General features: G+C 44.2%; 2 long non-coding RNA genes across 2 annotated transcripts; both read left to right on the top strand.

Moving 5' to 3' along the window:
- Positions 1–202: 202 nt before the first annotated feature.
- Positions 203–6,214, top strand: LOC129656146 (uncharacterized). The gene is made up of 3 exons (XR_008716228.1): positions 203–561; positions 4,896–4,970; positions 6,065–6,214. It is a non-coding gene; the product is annotated as an uncharacterized LOC129656146 (long non-coding RNA).
- Positions 6,215–22,287: 16,073 nt separating this feature from the next.
- Positions 22,288–25,612, top strand: LOC129656145 (uncharacterized). The gene is made up of 3 exons (XR_008716227.1): positions 22,288–22,519; positions 24,723–24,842; positions 25,424–25,612. It is a non-coding gene; the product is annotated as an uncharacterized LOC129656145 (long non-coding RNA).
- The last annotated feature ends 2,381 nt before the right edge of the window (positions 25,613–27,993 follow it).

The raw sequence follows: 27,993 nt of genomic DNA, 5'->3' as shown, positions 1-27,993 counted from the left end.
ATTCACATTAGCATGCGAGGCTCTGGGACCTAAGTGGGAGGCAGGAACCAACTGAGGCTTGGAGAGAAATAAGATGGTTCATTTGTGCCCCTGAAGACGCCCCAGGCAGATGCTGATCTATCAGCATTTATACTGAATGCAATACAGAATTCCTTTTGTGACCGCTTTTATAAATAGAATTGGCCAGACTCTTTCTGGGAAATGCCTGGGTGATTCACGTGACCTTCGAAGATAGGTGCTTCTTGTTCTGTAACACTGGAGGGGCAGAGAAGGGAGAGGCTCTTTTCCTGAGCCCTGGCATTTAGAAGTGTGGTTTAGAGAAGAAAAAAAGGAGAGTGGCAGTAATGAGTAAAGTGAGTAAATGTTTCCCCAAGAGGATGATTCTTGGAGCAAAAAGGGATCCGAGAGCGGAAGGGGCTGGCAGAGAGGGGTGCATGGGTGTTTGCTGGAGCACCTCCCAAGTTTCTTCAGGAAGAAAGCTCCTACTTCATGGTCCTGATGACTTCTGTCCCTTCTCCCCAACTCGGCACAGCATACCCACCTACATGGAGTTTCGTTCAGGTGTGTGTGTGTGGGGGGCGGTGGGGGTGGGGGGGTGCCTGCTCAGCCATGTTGGAATCTGCAACCCCATGGACTGTAGCCCACCAGGCTCCTCTATCCATAGAATTCTCCAGGCAAGAACACTGGAGTAAGTTGCCATTTCCTCCTTCAGGGGATCTTCCCGACCCAAGGATCAAACCCACGTCTCCAGTGTCTTCTGCATTGGCAGGCAGATTCCTTACCACTGAGCCACCTTTGTTCAGGTAGTCATACTTAATTGAAGACTCGTTTGTTGAGTCATCTGTTCCTTATCACTGATGGTCTCGCTACTCATACATCACTTCTGGTGCTGACTCATGGTTGTCTCCGAAGCTGCAGTCTTTGGACCTTGGGAAGATAATTTCATAACAGCACAGATGCTCCCTGGCCTGTGTGCTCTGAGGGTCATAACAGCATCTGAAACCAAAGCTCAATGCCCAGGCTTATGAATATTTAGGGCAAAGTCCCTGATTCCTTTTCTGGATCTTCCTTCCCCATTAATCAGGATATTTAGAAAATGTGTAAATAGCCATGCAAAAAAGATTAACTCGATTTACTTCTGTCTCTATAAACATACAGTATTTTCCAAGTTCCACATTTCAATATTAAGATATCTTCAGCTACTGAAATTTCAGCAGCAATAAGGCAACACAATGAGGGCAGGAGGCAGGGAAGAGAGAAGGAATCAATATTTCTAGTATTTCGTGACTCAGCACTGTGCCAGATGCCACACATTCTAACTTTGCACATGTTTTACCCCTCACAGCAACAGGGTATTCAGAAGTATGATTAACTTCAGATCACAGTTGAAGAAAGTGGGGCCCAGAAAGTCGGAGTGCCACATGCCAGTTTCTTCTGCAGCTTCCTCACCTCTCTCAGACTTCCTTGAACTGAAGAGAGTTAGGGCTTTGTTCTGGATTAGGCTTTGGCTCAAGGGAGTGTTGTGACTGGTTTGATCTTCTTTCCAAACCACTAACATTTTCTCCACATCATCAATAAGGCGGTTTCGCTTTCTTACCATTCGTGTGTTCACTGGAGTAGCACTTTTAATTTCCTTCAAGAAGTTCTTCTTTTCATTCACAACTTGACTAAGAGTTTGATGCAAGAAACTAGATTTTGGCCAGTCTTCCTTGGACATGCCTTCCTCACTAAGCTGAATCATACATTTCTAGCTTTTGATTTGAAGCGAGAGACAGGTAACTCTTTCACTTGAACACATAGAGGCCAGTGTCGGGTTATTAATTGGCCTAAATTCAATGTTGTCATGTTTCAGGGAATAAGGGAGGCTTAAGGAGAGGGAGAGGGGGAATGGCTAATGGAGCAGTCAGAACACACACCACATTTATGGATTAAGTGCCCCATTTTACATGACCATCTTATACATTCACAGTAATAACATCAAAGACCACTGATCACAGGTCACCATAACAAATAAAGTAAAAATGAAAAAACTTGAAATATTGAGAAAATTACTAGAATGTAACACAGAGACACAAAATAAGCAAACGCTGTTGGAAAAATGGCATCCAGAGAATTCTCAATGCAGGGTTGCCACAAATCTTAAATTTGTAAAAAACACAAAATCTATAAAGTGCAAAAAAGGAAACTGCAATAAAAGTTCTGCCTATAAAGCTTTTGTGGGAGAGAGAAGTAAAAACCTTTTCTACAATTAGTAGTTTATTAATCCCTGCTGCCCCCACCCCCCAACCCCTGCAATATGGTTATGGTTTCAGAGAAAAATAGGAGCTCAGGAAAAGAGCAAAAAAAAAAAAAAATCTGATGTGCATGGAATTAATGAAGAGAATAGCCTGAAGAAATAAGAATTTGAAAACCTTTGAATTTGGATGCTAGAATTTGTAGCAGGTTTCTTCACTCACCAAGAAGCCTTGTTAATCCATTCTTTAGGGATCAAAGGGATTCCATACATTCTTCTGAGGCAGTGGCCTGGTCCTACCTGCCTCAGCCCCACTTAAGGGAGAGCCTCCAAAGCCCACCCAGTTTGAACTGTGGAAGATAATAAAGCTGCTTTCTGGATCCACACACAGACCAGGGTTACCTCTTTCAAAGAGCAGGGAGGGATCCAATCAAAAGACAGTGTGGGTTTGCAGTTCAGTTCAGTTCAGTTGCTCAGTCATGTTCGACTCTTTGTGACCCTATGGGCTGCAGCATGCCAGGCCTCCCTGTCCATCACCAACTCCCAGAATTTACTCAAACTCATGTCCATTGAATCGGTGATGCCATCCAACCATCTCATCCTCTGTTGTCCCCTTCTTCTCCCAGCATCAGGGTCTTTTCAAATGAGTCAGTTCTTCACATCAGGTGGCCAAAGTATTGGAGTTTCAGCTTCAGCATCAGTCCTTCCAATGAATATTCAGGACTGATTTCCTTTAGGATTGACTGGTTTGATCTCCTTCCAGTCCAAGGGACTCTCAAGAGTCTTCTCCAACACCACAGTTCAAAAGCATCAATTCTTTGGTGCTCAGCTTTCTTTATAGTCCAACTCTCACATCCATACATGACTAATGGAAAAACCATATCTTTGACTAAACGAAACTTTGTTGGCAAAATAATAGCTCTGCTTTTTAATATGCTGCCTAGGTTGATCACAGCTTTCCTTCCAAGGAGTGTCTTTTAATTTCATGGCTGCAGTCACCATTTGCAGTGATTTTTGAGCCCAAGAAAATAAATCTGTCATTGTTTCCATTGTTTCCCCATCTACTTGCCATGAAGTGATGGGACTGGATGCCATTATCTTCAGTTTTAGAATGTTGAGTTTTAAGCCAACTTTTTCACTCTCCTCTTTCACTTTCACCAAGAGGCTCTTTGCTTTCTGCCATAAGGGTGGTGTCGTCTGTATATCTGAGATTATTGATATTTCTCCCAGCAATGTTGATTCCAGCTTGTGCTTCATCCAGCCCAGTGTTTTTCATGATGTACTCTGCATATAAGTTAAATAAGCAGGGTGACAATATACAGTTTGACATACTCCTTTCCTGATTTGGAACCAGTCTGTTGTTCCGTGTCCAGTTCTAACTGTTGCTTCCTGACCTGCATACAGATTTTTCAGGAGGCAGGTCAGGAGGTCTAGTATTCCCATCTCTTTATGAATTTTCCACAGTTTATTGTGATCCACACAGTCAAAGGCTTTGGCATAGTCAATAAAGCAGAAATAGATGTTTTTCTGGAACTCTTTTGCTTTCTTGATGATCCAACGGATGTTGGCAATTTGACCTCTGGCTCCTCTGTCTTTTCTAAATCCTGCTTGAAGATCTGGAAGTTCACGGTTCACGTACTATTGAAGCCTGGCTTGGAGAATTTTGAGCATTACTTTACTAGCGTGTGAGATGAGTGCAATTGTGCGGTAGTTTGGGCATCCTTTGGCACTGCCTTTCTTTGGGATTGGAATGAGAACTGATCTTTTCCAGTCCTGTGGCCACGCTGCCTTTTCCAAATTTGCTGGCATATTGAGTGGAGCACTTTCACAGCATCATCTTTTAGGATTTGAAATAGCTCAACTGGAATTCCATCACCTCCCCTAGCTTTGTTCATAGTGATGCTTCCTAAGGCTCAGTTGACTTCGAATTCCAGGATGTCTGGCTCTAGGTGAGTGATCACACTGTCGTGATTATCTGGGTCATGAAGGTCTTCTTTGTACAGTTCTTCTGTGTATTCTTGCCACCTCTTCTTCTTAAGACTTGATTTTAACTTTAAAAAAAGGAATCTGCTGGCAGTTGTATTTCCTGTTAGAAAGACCTGTGGAATGGTGAGTGAAAGGGTTCTGGAGAATGAATGACAAGCATGTGAGTAGCTTCTTAGGAACGAAGGTGGGGGTGTGATGGCTATAGGTGGTGCGTGTGGTAAACAAAGAGCTCTTGGCTGGAGCTTCCGTTCACTGAGCCCTCCCCTCCTTTGGGGCCTCTCAGGTCTCCTCGCTTAAGAAAGTATTATTATCTTTGGCCCATGCTAAGAAAATGATAAGAGCCTATTAACAGCAGCTACAGCAATTACTGTAGGGAAGGGAAAACATTCCCTTCTTCCAGTCTATGTTCTTCTACTGGTCTAATTATTAAATTGCCGTGAGACACATAGAAAGACAAACAAAAGTTTAATAATATGTCTATGTCCTGTATACTTGGGAGAGACCCAGGAAAACCAAGTAGTTCCTTGAAATGGTAGAAACCCTCATCCAAAATACCATTCTCAGCTGAAGATAAAAGAAGATGCTGGAGGAGAGGGGAGTTATAAGAGGATATCAGGGAAAGCACAGTAATAAGAGTAAGGTATCATGCAGATCTAAGTCCTTGCCTTCTCCACAGATAAGAGTTTCAAGAAATTGAGTCATCTCCCTCTGCAAGGGAGACACCCCTACAAGTCGAGATTCCCTTATATAGGTAAGTGTCTCTTACAAGGTGTAAATTCTTGATTTTCAGAGCTTCTTCTATGTCTTCTGTTTTTTAAAAAATAAACAGACAATACCAAAGGGGAAAGAGAGAAGGGATAAATTAGGAGTTTGGGATTAACATATACATGCTACTATATATAAAATAGATTACCAACAAGGCCCTACTGTATCGCACAGTAAACTATATTCAGTATTTTGTAATAACTTAAAAGGGGAAAGAATCTGAAAAAGAATATATAGAGAGACCTGAATCACTGCTGTACAGCTGAAACTAATACATTATAAATCAATTGTATTTTAATTTAAAAAAAGGGAAAAAATCAAAATATAAAATAACCAGCCTAAAATAATCTTTGTGCTAAAGAGACCTATTTTGGGGTGGCAAATTCTGCTTCCCCACATTACCAATTATTTAATACCTACCAAGTGCTAGGCACTGTCTGGAAACTTAACAGGTAATATCTATTTCTTAACAGCAATCCAGTCCTAGAAGCAGTCCAACAAGCTGTACATAGATTAATATTATCTCTCATTTTCCTAACAACTAAAATTGCTTTGATTTTCCTTGTTTCACAGATGAGGAAACAGAGAGGTTGTTGTGTGTGCAGGGCCACACAGCCTGCTGCATATGGAGCTGGCACTTGGGCCCAACCTCCTTGAGGGCAAGGGTCTTGACATGCTCACCTTTTGTATCCCTCACAACCCAGCCCCTCAGTCCATTGTTTGCAGGAGGTTCTCAGCAAATACTAATTCGTTAAATTATTTAAATCAGTATTTGCCTACACACCCAGAGACAATACCTTGGGATGTGATTTGTGTGTACATCCTGGTGGTGGCAAAAAGGGAATGCGGACTTGGTCTCTGAAGAGCCCTGGGCCCCAGCACCCACCCGCCCTACTGGCCAGCAGCCGGTCGCCTCCCTCTGACCACACTCTTCCACACTCAGAGAATGCCACGATTTGGAGCCAGAACTGGCCTCACAGACTGGCCCAACCCGCTTCATTTTATAGATGGTCCCATCTATAAATCGAGATCAAAACCTGTACCAAGTTTCATGAATTCACCACTTGTTCTTTCCTGCAGGAAATCGTCTTACACAACAGGAGATCAAAGTAAATCAATATACTCTTGAGCACATGCATGAAAGGACCTGTATGTAGGTCAGGGGTCCCCGACCTCTGGGATCTAATGCCTGATGATCTGAAGTGGAGCTGATGTAAAAATAATAGAAATAAAGTGCACACAAATGCAATACACTTGAATCATCCTGAAACAATCCCTCTGCCCTGGTCCCTGGAAAAATTGTCTTCTATGAAGTCCATTTCTGGTGCCAAAAATGTTGGGGACCACTGCATAGGAGATGAGCAGTGAAAATCAGCCTCTGTTTTCAAGGGGGTCTAGTTTGGTTGTAGAAAAATACAACAGTCAGTGATATTAAATACTTTCCAGGGGCCACATCCAGTGGGGACTGTGTTCCCTCTGAATGTATCATTTGTAATATTTAAAGCCATCAGAAGTGTTTCCCAGCAAACTTTTAATTCCTAAGCAGAGTAGACTGGGAAAATATTCCTGTCCAGCCTTCCTTCCACCTCCACTTTTACTCGGATGCTTTTTTTCCTTCTAAAAGTACAAGAGTGCTACCTGTGTGAGCTGGCCAGGTCACTCTGCAATCAGAGAATCCGGGGGCTGGCTGGGTCCCAGCAACATCACGCCCAGATATGCATGCCTTCCTCATTTTTCCGCCTTTCTTGGGAAGTAGAGGTGAGCTTGCCTGGCATGACTCAGGCCAAGGAAGTGAAAAGCCCAGACATGGTGGTTCACCAATTCCTCCCAAGCTTACTAACCCAGCAGTGTCTGCAGACACTGAGATCTCAAGGCAGTAACTGGGAGTGTCTGGGGACCAGTTGTCTAAGACCTGAAGGTGACAAATCCTACCTGATGATCTGGTCTTCACTGCAAGTGCCAATGGCATTTTTTTCTTCTTTTTCCTTCTTTAACTTTTTAGGGAATTTTTCAGCAGGGTTATAGAAAATGGACTCCTCGATACTCTTCCCAAGCTCAGATTCAAATCAGGATTTTTCCACACCCTCCCAGTTCCCTGCGTGATAATAAATTATGCATAATAAATAAATGCTATGACCAAATATTATTATATCATGGATCAGTGTTCAGAGTGGGCCTTGTAGAAACAGCACATAAAAGAGCCCTGGACATCCTGGTTGCCATTCTGGGCACAGGGCAATATTCAGTTTAGGCCTCGGCCTTCTGCCCTGGAGGGAGGCTGGGCTCTAAGTTTCCCTGTTGTGAAGATGATCCCAGAGTCCTCACACAAGGGCCCTACGTCCACTCATGAACCTGCATGCAGACTGCTCCTGTAATGGAGATGAATGAGATGTTGGGATGCTTCAACTATTGTTCATTGGTGGCTTCCGTTGGACAGAAAGTCCAAGAGCCATTCTCTCTCACGTGGGTGTCTCTGGAAAGCTGCTTCCAAACTTCCCTGGAGTGAGGGAACTCCACTGAGTTTAATGTTTACTGAGAACCTACTTGTACCAAGCCTGTGCCAGGCACCTTAGGAAAAGGATAACTGTGCCACGGTTTCTGTTGTTGGTGGCCTCAGATGACATGCAGCCCGCAGAGGTCATTATTGACCCAAAGACACAATAACCCAAACCCACTGCTCGAATAAAGTCTTCACCCGGGTCTGCTCTTGGATTTGGGCTTGATGAGGTCCTAAAGGAGACACTTTTTCTCTGATGTTCCCTCTTTCTAACACTTTCTACCCATTGTGGATTTAAATGGGCTCATGATGAAGGGGATAAAATTCCAAGTGCATGGACCAGACAGGGTGCTGTGTAGACAGATGCTCTGTTCCCACTGGGGACCTCTAGGAGACGGTCTAGACCTGTCCTGGTGTTGACTCCCCCTAGCCTGGGTGAGGAAGCTGAAGGACCCGTCGGTCAGTTCCCTCTGCCACTCACTGGTGGAGACTTACCAGCCCCTGGTAAGTCTGCCCCACCTGTAGGCCAGAGCTCCCACAGACAGAGAGATCCAGAGTTGCAGAATGTGCAGGGGTACGGAAAGGGGAGTGGGAGTGGAGCTGGACAAGGCCTCATAGCTTCTATCTGCCTTGTCCCCCGCAGCCCCAGCTGAGCAGGGGTGTGCACACTCAGAGGAAAGCCAGCAGGATGCGTGGGAATGGTGAAATGGATACCCGGCCCCCGGGAGAGGAATGTAACCCCAGGGGTGTGGGCCTCTGTCTCCACCAGGCAGTAGGGGGGTGGGAGCCAGGGGAATGGAGGTGTTGTTTCATACAGCTCTCCCTGGAGAGCAGTTTTCTTCTGAAAACACACAAGGGCTCAGGGAAACAGGTTTGAATTAACCTTACACATGGAGCCTTCACAGCCTGAGGATGGGCTCAGCGTGTCCCCTGTACAATTTCCACAGCATCTTCCCATGTAAGGGGCAGGCCCTGGGGAGAAATGTCTTGTGATTCTTGTTTTCCATCCTCACATAAATGTTCTCTGAGATCAGGATCTGACCTCAGGCTTTCTTGAACCTGCTCCATATTCCAAGTATCAGGAAGGGGCCGGGGTTCACACCTACCTGGCAGGTGGAAGTTTCTGTGACCTAGAAATGGGTCTGTGTGAGGCCCGTTTGGCTCTAATGAGCCAGCCTTCTGGGAACGTCATGAGCCTTTCTGCTTGTCCCACGCCACCAGGCTCCATGGGGCCTAGGAAACCCCTGAGACTGCAATGGGGCTGAGACTTGGCCCAGCTTCACGTTGGAAGTGATGCTGCCTGGATTCTGGGTGCCAAGGCACTTGTTAGTATTTCTGAGCTGTTCATTAACACTGGGGGAGATCAGCCCAAACTCTGGTGGGAAGGAAGGGCTGGGGAAGGAGTCTGCCTTCACCCTGAGTGTGTGTTCGTCTAAACATTTGGCCTGCGGTCAGCCGCCCTCCAGTTGGTGGAGTCTGTGATGCTGCTCAGCATGACCTGGGGCTGCCAGGTCACAGTAGCCTAGGGTAGAAGTGGCCTTAGGACGAGCAGGCAGCCATCGCCTCCCCACTTCTCCCAGGTTCTGAATGCAGCAAAGAGAACTTCCCAGTGTAAACCCCCTTCATCCCACACTAGAACAGACTGAAGCTCCCTGAGGTGTACCGTCAGCCCCCTCTTTTCAACAGCATCATAGCTGAACTGTCTAATCAGGAGACAGTGGAGGGCAGGAAAGGGTACATATCCCTTCCTGACCTAGCGCTCACTCTGCGTTGGGCTCCCCTCCTGAGCAGGCAGAGCCCAGGGACTTTTCTGAGGTGAGTCTGCTCGAGCTTGGAGATAGGGAGCGGGTACTTCCAGCCTGGCCTGTGGAGCCCATGGTGCTCCTCCTCACTGGTCTTTTGCAGGCCAACGAAGGGTCATTCTCCAAAGATCCTGCCTGAGAAGAAAGCAGTTAAGCTAGACCCCAAGTCCTGTATCAGATCAAGGGGTCCACACTCGCCTCAACGGAGCCAGTTTCTTCCTCCTCTGTGGGGAGCTCAGGCCTCTCAGCCTGCTTGGACTGCCTGCCAGCAGTTGGCTTTTAAGGGGTTGAGAACCTTCTGGAGAACCTGTTCCAAGGAGAGAGCCAGGGAGAGTGAGCCACACCTGGAACACAGCTTCAGGTGTTGGAGATCGGGTGTGGTTCCTACTTCAGCCCAGTGGAATCTAACCTCAGCCTGGCCCCTTGGATGTATTATCTGGGTCACAGGAAGAGGAAGGGCATTATTATTTTAATTCCAGTTTTGTTTCACTCACTTAGTGGCTTTGGGCGAGCTACCTAAGCCCCTCTGTGCTGGGCTCCTTGGCTGTCCACTGGTGATATGTAGTTCCTGGCTCAGAGGTTGCTATGAAGTCAAATGAGTGAAGGCTTTCATACTGCTTAGAACACCGTACATGTCAAGTGTTTGTCAAAGTGAGGAAACCCAAGGGCACAAGAGCACTACTTGGGGACCCTTAAGCTTGGGGCGCATGGAGGGGAAAGGACCATGTCCTTTCCACAGACCACCTGAGGCTCCAGCTTAGCAGAGAGCAGGGCATAGCACAGTGACTGCTGCGCCCAGGGATCTCCACAGGCAGGCGGGGGTTGTCTCGGGACGCAGAGGCCTCTGGGACTGGGCGGTGGGCGCCGGGAGAGAGCGTTGTACGGGAGGGTAAGAGGCAGGTACAAGTGGATTCACATTACCATTAATGTGGCTTCACCTACACTCACAGTGCTGACTGGTAAGGCACCGGTATAAGCCCCAGCAGGGCTCCTCCCAGAGTCAAAGTCAGTTTCTTAGCAGCTGGAAGTGCGGAGAAGGTAAGGGCTGTGTCCTGGGAGGTGCCTAGAGCTCAAAGGTCTGGTTTCTCCCCACCAGCTGTTCTTTCATATTTAGAAAAACTCTCCAGTTCTTTCCCATTTGTACTTTGATAGGGCTGGGTTTTTTCATCTCATTACACCCAAAACCTAAAAATTTTGCTCACAGAGAACTTTGTTTCAAGTCCTCTGTCTTAGTAGTTAGGGTGGTTGTTAAAATTAACCCAGGCTTCTAGAAAAGGCATCACCAAAAGATGGGAGTTTTTGAAAAGCTGCTGGTTTGGAAAGTTGAATGGGAAAGGGAGGTCCACACTATACTTGACAACATGAGCCTTGGGAACCTCCTTCTAAGGAGGGGCCAGACCGCTCACTCAAGGCTTCATAAGAGGCTTCAGAACTGGCCCTGCCAGCTCCGCCAACCTCTCTGGGCTCTCCTGTACATCGTAAGTGGAGAACCAGGGGAAGGAGGGAGAGGACAAGTTTTCACCAGGGTAGTGTTCATGGGAAAATGTTACTTCCTCCCCAAAGCTACATGGAAAGTTGGATGTGCTGGAAGACTGAGGGGGCCATCGGAGTGAAGCAGAATGTCGTGAGACTGGGGAATTTCTTGAGGGGGCCAGCACATGTCCCTGGAGTGTGGAGACCAAAAACTGAAGGTTTCTTCAGGCAGAGGCCTGCAGGCTCAGCTTGGGTAGAGGTGGGAGGGGCCTGTCTGGTAGCTGCTTGGCCATGAGCCAATAGGCCAAGTGAGCACTGTAAAGGCACAGAACAATGTTAGCCAAAAGGAAATACAGCTGCTCCAAGGGGGAACTCAGTCCACAGATGTGGCTGGAATGGGCCAGAGAAAATCTTACCCCCACCCATGCTGAGATCAGAGCACCAGCCAAAATATCTAGTATCATGTGGACCGTGACTAAGCCAAGGTGAGACTAGCAACATTTTCCCAGCACAGACAGGTGACCTGTCATTTTAGATTGCCCTGATTCCCTGTTCCTCCTCTTCCCTGTCCCCCTCTAGCTTATAGCAACTTGACCCTGAAAGGGATGGTGAAGAAAGAGAGGACGTATCACACACCAAATTACTTCAAGTCCTGAGCTGAAGCCTGACTTCCCCATCGAGACAGGAAAGGGGAGATTTAAACTCATTTGAGGTTGGAGTTTTGACCCAGACTGGGTTAGCTACTGAGTGTGATCAGTGGGTTATGGAACCTCCATCAATACAGGATGGGTAGAGATGGGGACTGGAGAAAAGAACACCTTCTTAGACTCGCTCTCCACTTAGTTGAGATTCCTCGCTGTTTTTGCAGCCAGGAATTCTAGGAACTTTAAGAATATATTTTCTTCTTGAAACACAAGATCTGGAGAAACCTAGAAAATGAAGCAAGAGTGATCTCCTTGTTTGAAGCAGAGATCTGAAAACTCTGAAGCATTCATCAATGCTTAGAGAGCTGTTTCTTGAAGATTTGTAACTACACAGTGTATTAGTTTCCTCTGGCTGCTGTAACTAATTACCACAGTCTTGATGCTAGCCTAGGGTGATCCATGTCAGACCTCTTACCTACAGAACTTCAGGATGATAAAGCTGTGCTGTGTCAACCTCTATGCATGTGTGCTAAGTCATTTCAGTTGTGTCTGACTCTCTGTGACCCTATGGACCATAGCCCACCAGGCTCCTCTGTCCATGGGATTCTTATGGCAACCCACTCCAGTATTCTTGCCTGGAGAATCCCATGGACAGAGGAGACTGGCAGGCTATAGTCCATAGGGTCACAGAGAGTTGGACACAACTGAAATGACTTAGCATGCATGCATAGAGGCTGATACAGCACAACTTTATCATCTTACAGTTCTGTAAGTAAGAGGTCAGACACGGGTCACCCTGGGCTAGAATCAAGGTTTCAGCAGGGGTACACTGAGCACTCACATTTCACCACTTCAACTTCCTCTTGCCCCCTCTTCCCCCACATTTGAGGACCTAGTTACCATATTGGGCTCACTTGAATAATCTGGGATTCTTCCAATCTTAAAGTTGTTTGGCTCAGTTCAATTCAGTTCAGTTTAGTTGCTCAGTCATATCCGACTCTTTGCGACCCCATGGACTGCAGCATGCCAGGCCTCCTGGCCCATCATCGACTCCCAGAGTTTATTCCAACTCATGTCCATTGAGTCCGTGATGCCACCCAACCATCTCATCCTCTGTTGTCCCCTTCTCCTCCCGCCTTCAATCTTTCCCAGAATCAAGGTCTTTTAAATGAGTCAGCTCTTCACAGCAGGTGGCCAAAGTATTGGAGTTTCAGCTTCAGCATCAGTCCTTCCAATGAATATTCAGGACTGATTTCCTTTAGGATGAACTGGTTGGATCTCCTTGCTGTCCAAGGGACTCTCAAGAGTCTTCTCCAAAACCACAATTCAAAAACAACAATTCTTTGGTGCTCAGCTTTCTTTATAGTCCAACTCTCACATCCATACATGACTACTGGAAAAGCCATAGCTTTGGCTAGATGGACCTTTGTTGGCAAAGTAATGTCTCTGCTTTTTGATATGCTGTCTATGTTGGTCATAACTTTTCTTCCAAGGAGAAAGAGTCTTTAACTTCATGGCTGCAGTCACCATCTGCAGGGATTTTGGAGCCCCCCAAAATAAAATCTGTCACTGTTTCCACTGTTTCCCTATCTATTTGCCATGAAGTGATGGGACCAGATGCCATGATCTTAGTTTTCTGAATGTTGAGTTTTAAACCAACTTTTTCACTCTCCTCTTTCACTTTCATCAAGAGGCTCTTTAGTTCTTCACTTTCTGTCATAAGGGTGGTATCATCTGCATATCTGAGATTATTGATATTTCTCCTGGCAATCTTGGTTCCAGCTTATGCTTCATCTAGTCCAGCATTTCTCATGATGTACTCTGCATATAAGTTAAATAAGCAGGGTGACAATATACAGCCTTGACGTACTCCTTTTCCTATTTGGAACCAGTCTGTTGTTCCATGTCCAGTTCTAACTGTTGCTTCCTGACCTGCATACAGATTTCTCAAGAGGCAGGTCAGGTGGTCTGGTATTCCCATCTCTTTCAGAATTTTCCACAGTTTGTTGCAGTTCACACAGTCAAAGGCTTTGGCATAGTCAATAAAGCAGAAGTAGATGTTTTTCTGGAACTCTCACTTTTTTGATGGTCCAACGGATGTTGGCAATTTGATCTCTGGTTCCTCTGCCTTTTCTAAGTCCAGCTTGAACATCTGGAAGTTCACTGTTCACATACTGATGAAGTCTGGCTTGGAGAATTTTGAACATTACTTCACGAGCGTGTGAGATCAGTGCAATTGTGCGGTAGTTTGAGCATTCTTTGGCATTGCCTTTCTTTGGGATTGGAATGAAAACTGACCTTTTCCAGTCGTGTGGCCACTGCTGAGTTTTCCAAATTTGCTGGTATATTGAGTGGAGCACTTTCACAGCATCATCTTTTAGTATTTGAAATAGCTCAACTGGAATTCCATCACCTCCATTAGCTTTATTTGTAGTGATGCTTCCTAAGGCCCAGCAGCTTAAATTTTATCTGTAATCTTGATTCTCCTTTGCCATGCAACCTACCAGAGTCACAAGTTCTGGGGATCAAGACATAAACAACAATGGAGGGGGCCATTATTCCCCTCCCCCATGCAGCTTACACATTACTGAATTCAATTTAAACAAAAATGTATGTGATCCTTACAATATGCAAGCCAAGATTCAGTCACATTCCATCACCTGCCTCACAGGGGTTCTGGGAACTAGAGAGGCAGTAGACAGAGATGGTTGGACTTTCATCAAGTCTGAAGGGTCACCCCAAAGTTGCTCCATCCCACTGAGACCCCAAGCAGGGGAAACAGCAGGATCACAGGCCCTGCATGCACCCTGGAGCTAAGAGGCTCGGAGCCTCTTACTACATTCACTGCTCTATTGACGTTGGGGCTTACCCTTTCCACTGATAAGTGTCTTCTGTTGCAAGGATCTGGATTGCCAAATCCCAGCCAGCTTTGATCAGTTTGAGGTGCTGCAAGAGGCTGCTGACTTAGAGAAGAAGGAAGGTGGTGAAAGGCGCTGTCACTGGTACTCCTGAATGTTGGGACTTGCCTTTCTCCTAGGGTGGAACATTCTGGCTAAAGGCTGCATCTGCACAGGTGCTGCAGCCCATGTTGGAGAAAGAGTTGGAGCCAGCTCCTCCTGATCTCCAGGAAGGATCATCGGTGGAAGGCTCTCCAGAGTCTGGGACTGTTAACTGAGCTTGCTGGGAGGGGCAAGTGTGTGGAATTGCAACTTTCTGTATGTTTCAACACTGGCCTCTCTTCCCCTCCCTTCCCAGCTCAGGCTGCCCTAGGTGTTCTTGTCTGACTTCCAAATACAGAAGAAGGAATCCACCCCTCAAATTAGGACCAGGTTGCCAGGCCTTATAGGTGTCCTGGGCTGGGGAGGTGTGATGGGCAGGCTTCTGTGAAGCTTCACATTGATCAGTCAGTCATGTACTCTGGGGTCAGGAGGGTGGTCTTCTCTCCCTTACTAATGGGTCCAGCAGCTTCTGGTCCAGCACAGCCCCTGGATGTCAGAACATTCCCCCTACTGCTCTGCCCCCTGTCCTGTCACTGGGCACTTTGAGGACACGAGCCCAGCTTCAGACCACCCTCATTGATGCAGTGTGGCTGCTGAGCCATCCATTACCGATCTTTGTCCCCCTGGAGCAATGCCCACCACCCCCAGCTTCCTTACACAAAAGCTCTTTCTTATCTTACGCAATAAGTCTTAACAGCTTGTTAGAAAGAACAGGATGGTCTGTTAAGCCCTTAAGAACATAAGTACTTATTTACTTAATTACCCTCCTGAAGAGTAAGATGGGCCTGGTGGGTCCTTCCTTAGAAATACAAAACCCCTGAACCGGACCCGCCCTCCCCTGGAGCATTCATTCAAAATGAGGTCACCTTCCCCAAAAAACAGTCCAAAAGTTTTCCTCCTGAAGCACAGAAATCTACTCTCTAATCACATTTTCTGCAATGAGCTCTATTACTACTATCATCATGGAAAAAATAATCACGTGTATTTGTGAATGCCTAAACAGCAAGGCCGAACGGACAGCAGCCAAATGCAAACCAGTTTCTCTTGTTTGGATGTGGAACCACAGCCTCACACGGCAATTTTATCACAGTTATTTTAGGGATACGAATACAAGGATGTTTCTGACCCCAGAAACAGTTCTGCACTAAGACAGAAGGCCTGGTGGCTGACCTGCTGTTTCACTCACTTGACCTTGAGCCTCAGTTCGTTTTTCTCCAGGGAGAACAGCGTGATACTACCTGCCTGCCTGCTAGGGGCTCAGCGAGCCCCTGGTGAGGGCAGTGGCGCACGCATGTTGGGGTCTGCACAGTGCCCGGCATCACGTGCTGGCATCAGTGGCCCTGGGGAGAAGTGATGGAGCAACCCTGCGGTTTCGGTGATCCTGTCAGGCTAGGGTAGTGGAGAGAGTCCTGCCCAGAGTTCCGGCCACTCCCAGGGACGCCCCCACAGAGAACAGGACAGTCGCCACAATGGCAGGATGAGTCAGGGAGAAGCAGGGGCTGGGAGGGGTTGCTGAGGGGGAGGCCTGGCTTGCTGTGACTTCCTTTCTGGCCCCAGTGAGAGAATTGCCCAACCTGGCAGTCAGGCAGGCAGGACCCGCTGCAGGGGCCCTTCTCCACCAGAGGAGTCATTTAGGGTAGCAGTCCTCAACCTTGTTGGCACCAGCAACTGGTTTCGACGAAGACAATTTTTCCATGGACGGTAGTGGTGGTGGTGATGGGGGGTTTAGGATGGTTCAAGCACATTATATTCATTGTGCACTTTATTCTATTATTATTACATCAGCTCCATCTTAGATCAGCGGGCATCTAAGGTCCTTGAAGTTGGGGACCCCCTGATTGAGGAAACATTAAAAGGGCTCTTAGGCTCTCAGTCTATCCCACGGGCCCAGGGTCACAAGCCTGCTGACACCCACAGAGGCTGTCACACACCTGCATCCTGATTTCCCCTTTAATCCTACCCCTCCTTGAAGATGGAATGTGTGCACCTTTTTATCCCTTTATTTAGCAAGAACTGTGGGCACCTGGGCTGCGTGTGGCTGACTTCTGGGGAACTACTTTCATTATGTTTTACCGTGTGATGTCATAAGCTGGGGCTGAAGCTATGAGCAGAAATCATTTTTGCCCACGTGGCTTGCTGCAGCAACAGCACCGCTTCCCCATCCCACAAAACACTGGCTCAGGAGGATTAACCTTGCAAATCACTCTGCTCACCTCAGGAACTGCTGCCTCAAAACCATTAAATGAACTCATGACTGTCCAACTTTTTAGTAAGTAACACCCAACAAGACTTTTGGAAACTCTTACCTCAAAATCCTTGCCTTTACCATCAGAACCATCGCCTTTCCATGTTGGCCAGTCTTCTCTATATTGGATTCCTTAGTTCTAAGCATGCTCCTGCAAGAAAGGCTTAACATTTAACTAAATCTCCAACCCACCAAACCTCTCACCTGTGAGATGCCACTGAGACCTGTTTCAAGTTTGTGATAAGCAGGCAACTCAGTTTTGCCTTTTCAAAAGGCAGTGTGGTGTTGTATTTTTGGAGAGCCAGAGTTTAAAGGATATTCTAAGAAATAGCATCTGTTTTTTGAGCCCACTAGGATCATTGTGGCTCAATGTAAAAGAATCCTCCTGCAATGCAGAAGACCCAGGTTCGATCCCTGAGTCTGGATGACACCCCCTGGAGAAAAGAATGGCAACCCACTCCAGTATTCTTGCCTGGAAAATTCCAAGGACAGATGAACCTGGCAGGCTATAGCCTATGGGGTTACAGAGAGTCAGACACGGCTGAGCAAATGAGCACAGAACAGGATCTTTGCCTTCACCGGAAAGGCTAATTTTTCTTTATATCTTCTTTTCTCTTCATCTTTACCTAATTCGTGGAATTTTGTGTATTCCTGTACACCATCTCCTGTGTGCGGAAGGAGGAAGGTGTTCTAGCTGATGCTGTCAGCGTCCCATCTGTATCCTCTGGACCACAGGTCCCATCAAACACCGATTGCCAGAATCTGCATGCGTGCCTGAGGGTTCTTCCAATTTAGATCTGGGGAAGGCTGAATAGTCCTTGCTTCCTTCATTAGCCAGGGACGCTAGGATGTAAGATACATGCAGCGTGAATGCTCAGCCAGGGACTCTGGAATTAATGCATAAATATCCCAGCTCCTTGGCTCTTGGATGAAATCCTTTTTCAGGAGAGTGTTTTATGCCTTGTCTCAGAGTTTCCCCTCTGGATTAAGCTTCTGTGGCTTACTGTGGTAGCTGATTTCTTGGCTTCCTTTCCTTCCCTGGATCCCTTTCCACTTCTCTACCAGTGTTACTGTACTTCCCAAATAAACAATTTTCACTTGAATCTTTGCCTCATGATCTTCCTCTGGTAGAATCCAAACTAAAATGGATATCAATAAACAAAAAGGAATAGAAACAAAACATTTTACACATTACAATATTCAAATAAATGTTTATTACATTAGAGACAACATTGCAAAGTATATTCTCAGTGCTTAGCCTAGAGCTGAGCCCATAGTATGCATTCAACAGAGGCGTGGAGAGAAAGAAAAAGAGCCTAGTCAAGGATAGGTTAGATGATTACCAGGTGGGACTATTGCAGAGGTGGTTGAAGAATCATTAACTAAGTAGACAAGACAACCTCTGAGGATCCATGCAGATTTAGTTCTGTGGGTGTGACTTGCCACCGTAGTTGTGGGGAGCCTCCTGGGTGCTAAGAATGGTGGTTAGCCAGGGCTCTGTTAGTGTCTCATTTTCCTATTGAATTTCTTCAACTCTACAAAATTTTATTGAGATATAATGTATATTTGTAATATATACGTAATAGTCACCCCTTTACAGTGTAAAGTTCAGTGCTTTATAGTATACTCACAGAGTTGAATAACTCTTTGGTACAACTATTACCACTATTCCTTCCCAGAATCTTTCATTACCACTCCCCTCAAAAAACTTGTGCGCATCACCAGTCATGCCCATTCTTCACTCCTCCTAGTCCCTGGCAAACACTATTCTCTTTCCTATTTCTATGGATTGGCAGAATGTACAGCATAAGTGAAATCATATAACATGTGGTCTTTTCTGAGTGTGTTCTTTCATGTAACATGTTTTCATGGTTTATCTATGTTGTAGCAGGAATCAGTACTTCACCCTTTTATTGCCAAATAATATTCCATTGCATGGATATACCATATTTTGTTTATCCATTTATCAGATAATTGAAATTTTGGCAATTTTTACTTTCTGGCTATAATACTGAACATTCATATATAAGAGTTTGTGTGCAAAAATGTTTTCCTATTTATACACACTAGGAGAGGAATTGCTGGGTCATATGGCAGCTCTATGTTGATCTTTCTGAGGAACTGCTAAACTACTTTTCAAAGAACTGCACTATTTTCCATTTGCACAATCAATGAAGGAAGGTTCACGTTTTCCTCATCCTATTTTGGGTTTTTTTTTTTTTAATTTTTAAATTTTATTTTATTTTTAAACTTTACATAATTGTATTAGTTTTGCCAAATATCAAAATGAATCCGTCCTAGTGTGTATGAGGTGGCATCTTATTACAGTTTTGATTTATAGTTTCCTAATGACAAATGACGTCGGTCATCTTTTTATGTGCTTATCTTATTGAACATTTGTCTATCTTCTTAGGAGAATTGCCTATTTAAATTATTGGCCTATTTTTTTGGCTGTGTAGCACAGCTTGTGGGATCTTAGTTCCATGACCAGGGATTGAACCTTGGTCCCGGCAGTCAGAGCACTGAGTCCTAACCATGGACTGCCAGGGAATTCCTCCTTGGCTTATTTTTAAATTGTGGTTTTATATATTCTGTATAGCAGACCCTTATCAGATATATGATTTGCAAATACTTTCTCTCTTTTTGTGGCTTGTCTTTTTACTTTCTTTATAGTGCCCTCTGAAGCATAAACATTTTCAATTTTTATGAAGTCCAACTTATCTGTTTTTTGCCTTTGGCTGCTTATGCCTTAGGTGTCACATATCAGAAACAATCACCCAATCCAAGATGGTGAAAATTTACACCTATCTTTTCTTCTAAGAGTTTAATAATGGTAGTTCTTATATTTAGGTCTTTGGTCATTTTGAGTTAATTTTTGTACATCATGTGAGCTAGGAGTCCAACTTCATTGTTTTGTATGTGTAAATGCATTTATCCCAGCACCATTGGTTAATATTATCTTTCCCATATTGAATTGCCTTGGCATCTTCTCAAAATTGACTAGCTGTAAATTTAAGAGTTTGCTTCCATAGTCTCAATTCCATTCCACGGGTCTATATGTCTACCCTTATTCTCATGCTATACTGTCCTGATTATTGTGGCTTTGCAGTTTTGAAATCAGGAAGTATAAGTCTTCTAAGTTTGTTCTTTTTAAGGATTGTTTTGACTATTCTGGGTCTCTTGCACTTCCATATGGGTTTTAGTATTAGTTTGTCAAATGCCAAAAAGAAAAAAGCCATGTGGGATATTGATGGGGATCATGTTGCATGTGTGAATTACTTTGGGGAGAGTGGTCATCTTAAGAATATTAACCCAGTCCACAAACACAGAATGTCTTTCCATGTATTTAGATCTTCAGTTTTAACAAGGTTTTAAAATTTTCATCTTGCACTTTTTTTGCTAATATGTTTCTACATATTGTATTCTTTTTGATGCTATTGTAAATAGAATTGCTTTTTCTTTCTAAAATTTATTTATCTTTAATTGAAGGATAATTACTTTACAGTAATTGCTTTGCTTTATAGAATACAATGTTGTGTCATTTTCTGCTGTACATATAATTGTTTCTTAACTTCATTTTTCATTTTTTCATTGTTAGTGTATGAAATGGAATTTTTATGATCCCACAAAATTTTGAGGTCTGTGTTTTTCCTTTCAAAATTAAGAATCATTATTTTCAATAAATATTTTCTGCATCCTATGACATGAGAACCTTTTGATGCCTGCCACAGAGCACTCAAATCATGCTGCCATTTTTGAGAGAAAATAGGAAAAAATCTGTTTTGGGGAAGTGAAGTGTGTATGACTTACTAGGCATAAATAAAGCATGTTTATAGAGAGTCATGAACTATAAAAAATGAGAAGTCTTTGAGCATAGAACATAGATCTGAGGGTGCTACAAATGAGTTACAAAATGAAATATTAAGATCCAAGAGCTGGTGGTGTAATAAGGGTAATAGAAATGCAGGCTAAAAATAACAACATATAAAAATCCTCCCAGAGAAAATGGGTATATGCATTCTAATATCAACTTTGGACACTGGCTATGAAATTCAGAGCTTGAAGGGATAGTCCAGAATCATCCAGAATTGTCTAGAGCATCCAGAATCATTCAGTCTGATCCCCTGAATTTACAGGTGAGAAAACCGGGCCTAGAAGGTGAAGAAGTGCTACAAGGGAGGAAAAAACCAAGGGCTTGGAAACAAAGGACCCAAGTCATCACTACTAGGAAACCTTAGGAGAGGCTACTTAGTCTCTGTCAACTTCAGTTCTTCATCTATAAAAAAGAAAAAGATGCCTACGTTTCAGGGAGGTTTTAAGCAATCAGTTATTCTCTGAGTCACAGCTTTTCCCAGGACCATGGCATTGTGCTTGGTGCTGAGGATAAAGTGGAGAAAAGAGACACAGCCTTGACCACTAGATGAGCAGATTTAGGGTGAAGATTAAATGAGATAACAGGGCACAAGGCTAAGCACTGTGGTTCTCTGTCTCAAGTTCCAGTTAAATTTCTCAAGGGCCGAGGGTTTAGTGCATTCATTTCTGAGTCCTGAGTACTGAGCACGGAGGCTGACGCACTGAAGGTACTTCAGTTTGTTGTACTAAATATATTTTCTTCTTATCCCAAGGCAAAGGAGAACTTTAGACACAAAAGGGAAGAATGGCTTCTGCCAGGCAAGAAAGCGGAGCATTTCAGGAGGAGGTGACGACCAGCATGGAGCTTAGCGTGAGACCAGGTCCTGGGCCAAAAGAAAGGGCAAATATTCTCCGTTGAGCCAGGGATTATTTTATTTTTAAAGAAAAGTTTTCTCTTGATAAGTTAAAATGAAATTTAAAAAGGAAAAAACCTCTCTGTCCCTTTGCCCTTCTAGTGACATCCACATACATGTCTTTTCTCACCAAATAAATCAGTTATTCTTAGACAAAAAAGCTATGTTTTAAAATAGAAGTAAATGCAATTTATGTCAACATGACTCTGAGTAAAAAGTAAAAGCTTCTCTGTGCATACCATCACAAGTTTGAGCACATCCAAGCTGGGATGGTAAGAATGATGGGTGGGTGCTTCATTGCTAAGTGGTGCCCGACTCCTGGATGAGGGCAATATAAATACAGGGAGGTGGGAATAAAGTTAGGCTCTGGATCAGGAATTCAGGCCCCCGGGCATCACCGTGGATTTCTGCATGGGGAGGATCCCTCATTCTTCCTGCTGGGTCCACAACAGCTTGAAGATGCAGCCTGCTGGCACTGGTGGGGGTGGGGGTGTGGTAAGCAGGAACCAAGATGGACCGCTCATTCCCTTGAGCCTCGTGTTAGGTGTTAGAGCCAGCCAGCTCCCTGATCTTCCCTTGCCTCACTAAATCGGCCCTCTCCAGACCTTATGAACAGAAGCAAATGAGTTGGTGTTAAAAACAATGCTCAGGTGGAAAGCTAGAGGGCTGGATTTGAGGTCCCATTCTGCTTCTCACTGGGGGGATGATCTTGATGGGGGCACTCCAACTCTGAATTTCAGCTCAATCATTTGTAAAATGAGAGGTTGGATCCAGATCAGGCATGGTAAATACCCAAGAGGTGGCCCTTTGCTACATCTCATCCATGGCAGACATTGCCAATCAATCACTCACTGCTTCCCTTCCCACCCAGCTGCCTGAGATGCCGTCACAGATATGCTACCTGGAGCCAACAGCAAGCACTGGAACAAGCAGGATACAACCTACTTTCCATTCTTCACCAGACAGTTGGGTAAAGCCTTTTTACCCTGATATTATGTGATTCTAAATCACTTGCCCAGACTTCCTGCTAAACTTGTCATGAGGCAGAAACAGATGATTCCCTGAAGTCAAGAAGCAGTCCATGGCGGCTTTCCACAAATTCAAGTGCTGTAAGTACTAATACTTATGTGAGTCCTCTCAACAAAGCTATCACATAGTCAGGGCTTTTAAGTTGCTGAAGAAAGGGAATCCCTGGCTGAGCTTGGTCCAAGACGGTCCCTGGGGGTGGAGATTGAGTAGTAGGGCAGGCGGGGAGAAGGAATTATGAGTTGTTTTCTTTTTTTTTTTCTGAAATATAAACCTCTATTTCTGTGCCAGGATTAATTCCATTCCATGCAAGAATGGCTAGGGCAGTGTTGCTAGGAAATTAGCAGCTGTTTGTCTGGATGACTTTGGACAGGAATGTGTCATTCGTGCAATGCAAACAGGGAAGGGCTTTGAAGTGCGTGAAGCCAGTCTTCATCCATTGCTATTTAAGGAAACACAGTATGGGGCATTTTAGACAGAACTAAGGTGGGAGAATCTTTCCCAAAGTGATCTAATTGCTAGGGTTGAGTATCCTGGAGCATGGCTCCAGGGTCTCCTTCCATCTGCCTGTCTGCTTCCCTCACAACTGCTGCCTGGCTTTTGACCCTGCGCCTGTCCGCCCGGCGCCTGGGACCAGTCGAATGACCACTGAGCTGGAAGATGACGCCTCTTTAGAAATGAGCCCTGGGACGCTAACTCACCCCCAAAGAATCTAGCTTTTGAAACTATAAAGTGGAGCCCTTAAGAATATCTCGACCTTCTGATGATTCCACTATAGAGAGTTTGTTTTTGTTGTTTAGTAGCTCAGTCATGTCCAACTCTTTGCGACCCCCTGGACTGTAGCCCGTCAGGTTCCTCTGCCCATGGAAAAAATACTGGAGAGGGTTGCCGTGGCCTCCTCCAGGGGATATTCCCAACCCAGGGACTGAATCCATCTCCTGCATCGCCTGCATTGGCAGGCGGGTTCTTTATTGCTGAGCCACCAGGGGATAGAGTTTAAGGACAGGCAAAGCTAATCTATTTCATTAGTGATCAAAATAGCACTGAGCTTAGGGAAGGGAAGGGACTAGTGATGGGGAAGTATCTCCAGGGACATTTCTGAGCTTTGGGTTATGTTGTTTATATTGGGTATACTGATGTTTTAACTTTGCAGTAACTCACTGAACTGTACACTCATGACTGGTCTACTTTTCTTTGTGTATGCTATACTTCAATAAATTGTAAGTATCTAAAAAAGAAAAAAATAGAGTACCCTGACCCATCTCTAGCCGCATCTCCCCATTGCCACTCTGCATTCTCCTACTCTACTTTATTTTTGATCAAAACACTCTTTTCGAATTAATATCCATTTTGTTTTCAAGATTTATTTGTTTAGAGTCTCTCTCATTCCTTTCTAGCATGGAAGCTCCATGAGGGCATGGGTTTTTGTCTGTTTTGTTCACAGCTGTCTCTTCAGTACTAGAACAGTCTCCAGAACATAAGAGGCACCCAATAAATATTTGTTAAATGACAAAATGCACTCATCTATTCAATATTTTATTCAACCAGAAAACTGGATTTGTTTCATCTAAGAAAATTGTTGTAGAATACTTTCTGAATGCCTGGAATTATTCCCTGGGTTTGGGGCTGGGGTCTGGGAAGAGTTGGAGGAGAAAAACAAAGCAAAACAAATCCAAGTGCTCCCTTCATTTTTTATATATGCCTCAAATTAACCTTTTGAGGCAAGCAGGCTTATCATGGTGTTCCAGAGGAAGAAATGGAGGTTCACAGAAAGTAATTTGCCCAAAACCACATGGCCACTAAGTGGTAAAGGCCAGACCTTTTATGAGATGTACAAATACCACCTATAGCAGCCGTCACTGGCCCTTCTTTCTCTGTAATTGTCTCTCCAAGTTAGCCGGCTTCCCAGACGGAAAAGCTGTTCTAACACTCAGGTTCTGATACAAGTCCCTCATTGAATAGAATATTGTGTAAACAACAGCAAACTTTTTTTTTTTTTAATCTGCCTTGGTTTGAGATTTCTACACTATAAGCTCTAAAAAGCAGAGTAATTCATCATGACACTCACAGGATGAGAGAACGTGCCTGGAGAGGAGACATCCAAATTTAGAATTTTCTGAACAACGATGAAAGTTCTGGAACCTCTCAGAATGTCCTAGGTAGGATTCCCACTGGATTTGCTGTCTCATTTGTAGAGAATTCCTGGTTTGCACTATAAGTGAAAATAAAATCCATTTCCCATCAAATTTAGGCTTAGATTTTTTTGTGATATATTTCCCTTTCCAGGCCCCCAGGAATTTAGCCTTCTAATCCCCAGACAGCAGACTGGGAACACTTGGAAATTCTTAGGATTGAGCAACTGAGGACTCCAATAAACGCCTCGGCAGTCAGGAAACATCCCGTCGGGTGAGTTAGTTGTCATGAGATCTCTCTGAAAGAAGTTTAACTCCTAGTTCCAAGAAAATGCCTGTTTATCTTTGTATATAACAGGACCACTATAAATCCAGGATGTCAACTGAAAAAAAAAGTCCAACCTAAAAGTTTACAATTACCTTTTATCTGGGGCGTTACTGAGAACTATAGCCCGAGATGGCAGATAGCCCTGAGGGACTGTTCCAACGAGCTACGGGAGGAGCTAGAATATATAGGAGTTTTTGCTGGAGGAAGAGACAACAAGCAAAACTCCCTGCACAGTCAAACATTAAAAGATAACTGCTAATCACACACGCACAAACCCAGACATCTCAAGTTAATGATTTTAATCTTTTCTGTGTATGAGAAGGTATAAAAGTCTGTGTTCCCTGAAATTATTCCTTCGATATGTATCTTACTTAGGCCCTGAATCCAGTTTTTCTCCATCCTAAATTCCCCTTGAATGCACTATTGGGGCAGCTGCAGTGGCTGATACCTTTATGGCTGCAGCATCCTTTGTTTACTGGCGTTTACTGGCGTTTACTGAAACGGCGGTGATGTTTTTTTGTCCACAGGAGCAGTGGTTCCACTCACCAAGTATAGGAGGGTAAGCCAGCTCAGCAGGTTTCACTGCAAATAAATATCTTTCTAGCAAGTATTTTAATAATAAAATTTATTCCCACAGAATTTCTCTTAAACCTTATTTATGTTAGTTTATTTCCTTTAACTACTCATTTGGTTTGTGAAATGATTTTTTTAAAGTTTTTGGTTAATTTCTTTTGCTATGCTCTCAGGTAAAAACCACATTTGTTGCAGAAAGAGCCTAAATATTTGCTCCTACCCTGATAAAATATGTACCTCTTTAGGCTTGATGGGAAGGAGTCAACAGCAGTGTTGTAGATACTATCACGTCCTGGTATCCCAGCTTGGGCACCCCAAACCTGGCAAGGCCAGAAACTGACAGATGAAAAGATGCTCAACATCTTTAGTCACTAGAAAAATACAAATCAAACCACAGTCAGATAACATTTCACACACACTCAGATCAGATCAGATCAGATCAGTCGCTCAGTCGTGTCCGACTCTTTGCAACCCCATGAATCGCAGCACGCCGGGCCTCCCTGTCCATCACCAACTCCCGGACTTCACTGAGACTCACGTCCATCGAGTCAGTGATGCCATCCAGCCACTAGGATGGCTGAAATAAAAACGACAGAGTGTACAAACAAGTTTTGTTAAGGATGTGGAGAAATTGAGACTCGTACATTGCTACTAAGACTATAAAATCATGAAGTTCCTTTGGAAAACAGTACTTTAAAAAAAAAAAAAATTTGACATTGAGCAACCACATGGGCACTTTAACTCCTAGGCATATACTCAAGAGAAGTGAAAACATCTGTCCACACATATGCTGTATTTTTAGTCGCTCAGTCAGGTCCAACTCTTTGCAACCCATGGACTGTAGCCCACCAGGTTCCTCTGTCCATGAAATTTTCCAAGCAAGAATACTGGAGTGGTTGCCATTTCCTTCTCCAGGGGATCTTCCCAACCCAGGGATCAAATCTACATCTCCTGCTTTGGCAAGCAGATTCTTTTACCACTGAGCCACTTGGGAAGCCCCCATCTACATATATATGTGTACACAAATGTTACTGCAGAATGATTCATAATAGCCAAACAAGTGAAACAACCTAAATGCCTATCAACTTGTGAATGGATAAATTATACATCATATACCCTTACAATAGAATATTATTTGGCTAGGGAAAAAACACTGATACATGCTACAAGATGGATGAACCTTGAAAGCAGGCTAAATAAAAGAACCCAATCACAAAAGGCCATAATTGTGAGATTTTTTTCTATATGAAATGACCAGAAGAGGCAAATTCATAGGAACAGAAAGGAGATTAGTGGTTGCCAGGGCCTGGGGGGAGGAGAGAATGGGGAGTGCTAATGGGTGTGTGTGTGTATATATATATATATATATAATTTTTTTCTCAGTGGATAGTGATGAAAACATTCTGCAATTCAATAGTGGAGATGATTGTACAACTTTGCCAATGTACTAAAAAAAAATTGAATTCCATACTTTAAAATGTTGAATTTTATGGTATGTGAATTACATCTCAAATAATCTAGTGGAGAGAGATATATATAAAAATAAAATAATATGAAAAAAATCATTATTACAATTAAATTATTCTCTTTGAAAACCATTTTCCATCTATTGCAAGAGCTCAATGGATTCCTTTGTAAACACAGAGCATTGAAGTATATGAAATTGTGAATCGGGGAAGAGTACATTAATCTTGGCTTCCCCCGATGGCTCAGTGGTTAAGAATCCGCCTGCAATGCCGGAGATGTGGGTTCAATCCCTGTGTTGGGAAGATCCCCTGGAGGATGGCATGGCAACCCACTCCAGTATTCTTGCCTGGAGAATCCCATGGACGGAGGAACGTGGCAGGCTACAGTCCATAGGGTTGCAAAGAGTCAGACATGACTGAAGTAACTTAGCACGCATGCACATTTTTCTTTACTTCCATTTTTCTCTGTGGTACATCACACCTTGCCCTGTTTCTGGATGCCTATTTTTGCCTTATAATCCAGGGCTTTCTCAAAGCATAGCATTGTTGCAATTACATAAAAAATCTCTTGTAGTGCTTGTGAAAAATTCAGTGGGACCCACTGAAACAGAAACTCTATGTGTATGACTCTGAAGTTTGCCTCTTTAATAAACTTCTAGCAATAAAGCCGAGACATTACTTTGCCAACAAAGATCCATCTAGTCAAGACTATGGTTTTTCCAGTGGTCATATATGGATGTGAGAGTTGGACTATGAAGAAAGCTGAGCGCCGAAGAATTGATGCTTTTGAACTGTGGTGTTGGAGAAGACTCTCGAGAGTCCCTTGGACTGCAAGGAGATCCAACCAGTCCATTCTGAAGGAGATCAGCCCTGGGATTTCTTTGGAAGGAATGATGCTGAAGCTGAAACTCCAGTACTTTGGCCACCTCATGCGAAGAGTTGACTCATTGGAAAAGACTCTGATGCTGGGAGGGACTGGAGGCAGGAGGAGAAGGGGACGACAGAGGATGAGATGGATGGCATCACTGACTCAATGGACATGAGTCTGAGTGATCTCC

This window comes from Bubalus kerabau, chromosome 6 (assembly GCF_029407905.1).
Source record: "Bubalus kerabau isolate K-KA32 ecotype Philippines breed swamp buffalo chromosome 6, PCC_UOA_SB_1v2, whole genome shotgun sequence".
Classification (NCBI taxonomy): Eukaryota; Metazoa; Chordata; class Mammalia; order Artiodactyla; family Bovidae; genus Bubalus; species Bubalus kerabau.
Note: the sequence above shows the minus strand (reverse complement) of the source record. Positions and strands in the feature narration are given on the sequence as shown.